The sequence below is a fragment of the Suricata suricatta genome, chromosome 3, assembly GCF_006229205.1.
Source record: "Suricata suricatta isolate VVHF042 chromosome 3, meerkat_22Aug2017_6uvM2_HiC, whole genome shotgun sequence".
Classification (NCBI taxonomy): Eukaryota; Metazoa; Chordata; class Mammalia; order Carnivora; family Herpestidae; genus Suricata; species Suricata suricatta.
The window spans coordinates 172,521,193-172,524,546 of NC_043702.1; positions in this window are offsets into that span (position 1 = coordinate 172,521,193).

The following is a 3,354-nucleotide window of genomic DNA, read 5'->3' on the forward strand; positions in this document are numbered from 1 at the left end:
TTTTACCCCAAAGAAAATAAGAAGAGGAAAGAAAAAGAAAAAAGGGGCATCTCTCCTTCTGTATCTACTCCTACCCTCCTCAGGCTGTCTCTCTCAAAATAAAGAAATAAAACTTTAAAAAATTTAAAAAGAAAAAGGTACAGTAAAACAAATCAACAAACAAGAAGAAACAGTTGGCTGTAGGCTCCTGGGACCGGCGGCAGGGTAGAGGCTGTCTGGTTGGCTCAGTGTCAGTCTTTCTCCGCTGGATGAGCAGCTGCCAGGCACAGGGGGGCAGGGTTTGGTGGCACTGGGCCTACTGCCCCGGGAGGTCACTGTGCTGCTCTCTGAAGTCCCACTGTGTTCATGTTGGGGAGAAAAATGGCGACACCCAATCTCTCCTCCGTGGACTGGGTGCCTCAACCCAGGCCGTTCAGGCAGCCCGCACGAAATAGTGACAGCACTCAGCTTGCCCTAGTCCAGGGTTCCCTGTGCCTTCTAGTGTCCCCACAGCTGTCTGTGTGCTTACCCGGGGCGAGGAGAAGGAAGTGGCACCTCCTGGAGGCTCCCCAACCATCTCTGTCCCTGCGGGGTGAGCTCTGAGATTCGTAAACACGGCTCCCTCCCGGATGCCCCAGGCTATTCCCGGACTCCAGCGTCTATGCCATAATCTGTGGGGCTGTTTGTCATGCTGTTTATTTAAGCAGGGACACTCAGTTTTCTCCTGACCCGCCCCCACCTCCCAGCTGTCCCAGAGCTGAGCCTGCTGATTTTTGATGTTCCAAGTGTTAAGAGCTCCAGAAAATTATTTCTCTCTGGTTCTCAAAGCCAAGGGTTATGGGAATTCTTATTCCCCATGTTGGCTCCCTGGTGAGTCTGTTTCTATTCTTTATCACTGCCCCTGCATCCCGTCCTCCTGCGGACACTGGACGTCCTGTGTCCCTTGGATTCCCTGCCTCATCTCCACCTATCCTATCTGGTTCAAGATAGCCTCTGTGGACAGTTAGTCCTGCCGCTCTGTGAGTCATTTCCTGGGTTCCTTAAACTGACACGGGTGTTGTCTAGTTGGGAAGAGGTTATCCCAGGGCCCTCCGGGGTGCCATTTCCCTAGAACTGCATATGCTGAGTTTTACTGTAACAAACAGACTCTACTCAACAGCAAGACTGCTTGGAACAATATTTTCTTCTTTTTGTTAGTTTATTTATTTTATTTTGAGAGAGGCAGAGACGGCAAGCAGGGAAGGAGCAGAGGGAGAGGGGGAAAGAGAGAGGATTCCAAGCAGGCTCCAACTGCTGTGGGGAGCCTGATGCAGGGCTCGAACTGAAGTGATATTTTTAAAGTGGTGGTCCTTAACTGATATTTGCCCACTCAGAATTGTGACTTCATTGGTGATTTTAGGGAGTTAGAGATACGTCTCTCTTGTCATGGATGCCCCATATGTAGGACAGGACCGGCAAGTGATAGATGCCCCATGAGTATTTCTGAATGATTGAATAGTTTGGTCCTGGCATTCAATTATTCTTAAAAATTATGGGGGCACCTAGGTGGCTCAGTTGGTTGGGCGTCCAACTTCCGCTTGTAAGAAAATGAGTCTGAGCCAATCAGACGCCATGACAAGCTTTGTTTACCCTCTAAGCTAAATGGCCTAAGGTCACTCTCTCTGGAACCATCAGGCAGTTATACATTACCAGGGGCAGAAGAGACCACTTAGCAGTATCCAATCAGGAAAGCCCAGCTACCTCTCCCCACATTCCTAAGGGTGAGGCCTGCAGATGGGAACTCTAGATAGGACCCTGTTACCTAGTGTTAAAGTTAACCCCATAGTCACCAAACAAGACCCTGAACTTGCTCTGTAATTGGTTAATTTCAAAGATACCGTAAATATTGTAATTGGGTCCCGCCAAAAGTAATGAACGCTCTGAACAGTGTGTATGGTTAGAGCTGCTGCCAATACTGTTGTACCATTATGATTGGGTCACTGTACCTATGTCACCATTTCTTGTACCTCCCCCTTCCCAAACCCCATAAAAACCCTACTCAACCCTTGATCGGGGCTCATAGTACGGATCCACTGCGTTGGAAAAGTCTGTGAGTCCGAGTTCGAACCCGTAATAAAGCCCTTTGCCTTTGCATGCGTGCCTCGGTCTCCCTTGTGGTTTCTGGCCATCGAGGATATTGTATTTTGAGCATTTCAGGCTCAGGCCATGACCTCATGGTCTGTGAGTTCAAGCTCCATGTAGGGCTCTGTGCTGATCGTTCAGAGCCTCAAGCCTGCTTCAGATTCTGTATCTCCCTCTCTCTCTGCCCCTCACCCACTTACACTCTGTATCTGTCTCTCTCATTAAAAATGTATGGAGGTATTCAATGTAAACTCTTTTTAGTATCAGTGTTGGGGCCCAGCAGGCCAAAAAACCTCCCGCAGAGCGACCTTTGATGACCAGACCTCCAGAGCGCAGGAGAAAAATTTGGGATTTTTCTCATTGCTTTGCAAAAGCAATGAAGGCATATACCTTTAAGTTTTGATTCAATTTGGGTCAGTTAGTGGCACCTGCTTTCCCTTACTTAATTTCTGTTCCCAGCTCATTGCCTGCTGTTGGGGCAAAAACAATCCTCTGTCTAAAATTAACCCCTTGAATGATGAGCGTCTTGCCCAGACATAACTGCTAAAGGACCTTGAAGAAAAGAAGATTCTTTGAGAGACAGACTCCCTCATTCCTGTTTTTCTACTTCTGTTCTCACGGCTGTTCTTTCTTTGTGATAAAAAAAAAATGATCCTTCCCAGAGCATGTTTTTACTCTCAAGGACTATAAGCTTTGTAAACATTAAAGAGAAAAAAAAATGTGTAAACCCCTATGGCATAAAAGACACTGACTTTCTTAGTAAAGTGTGGTTTTACCACCATTCATGTTGTCTGTCTTCCTTCCTATAGATATTTCGCCAACACCAACCACCTACTAGGGGACCATTCGACTGGGGTGCGTGGGCTGGTCCCCCGCATATCAGAAAAGATTAGTTGTACTCTTGCTTGAAGAAGTGAGAATGTTACGCAATTTTCGTTAGAATAAATCATATGCTAATAATCATGAAGTTCACACAGAAGATCCTACTGTAAATCTCCTATTACTTGTATTAAGAATGGGAAAAGATAGTTGCAAATGACATATCAGATAAAGGACTAGTATCCAAAATCTACAAGGAACTCACCAAACTCCACACCCAAAAAACAATAACCCAGTGAAGAAATGGGCAGAAGTCATAAACAGACACTTCTCCAAAGAAAACATCCAGATGGTCTACAGACACATGAAACAATGCTCAACATCACTCATCATCAGGGAAACACAAATCAAAACCACACTGAGATACCACCTCAC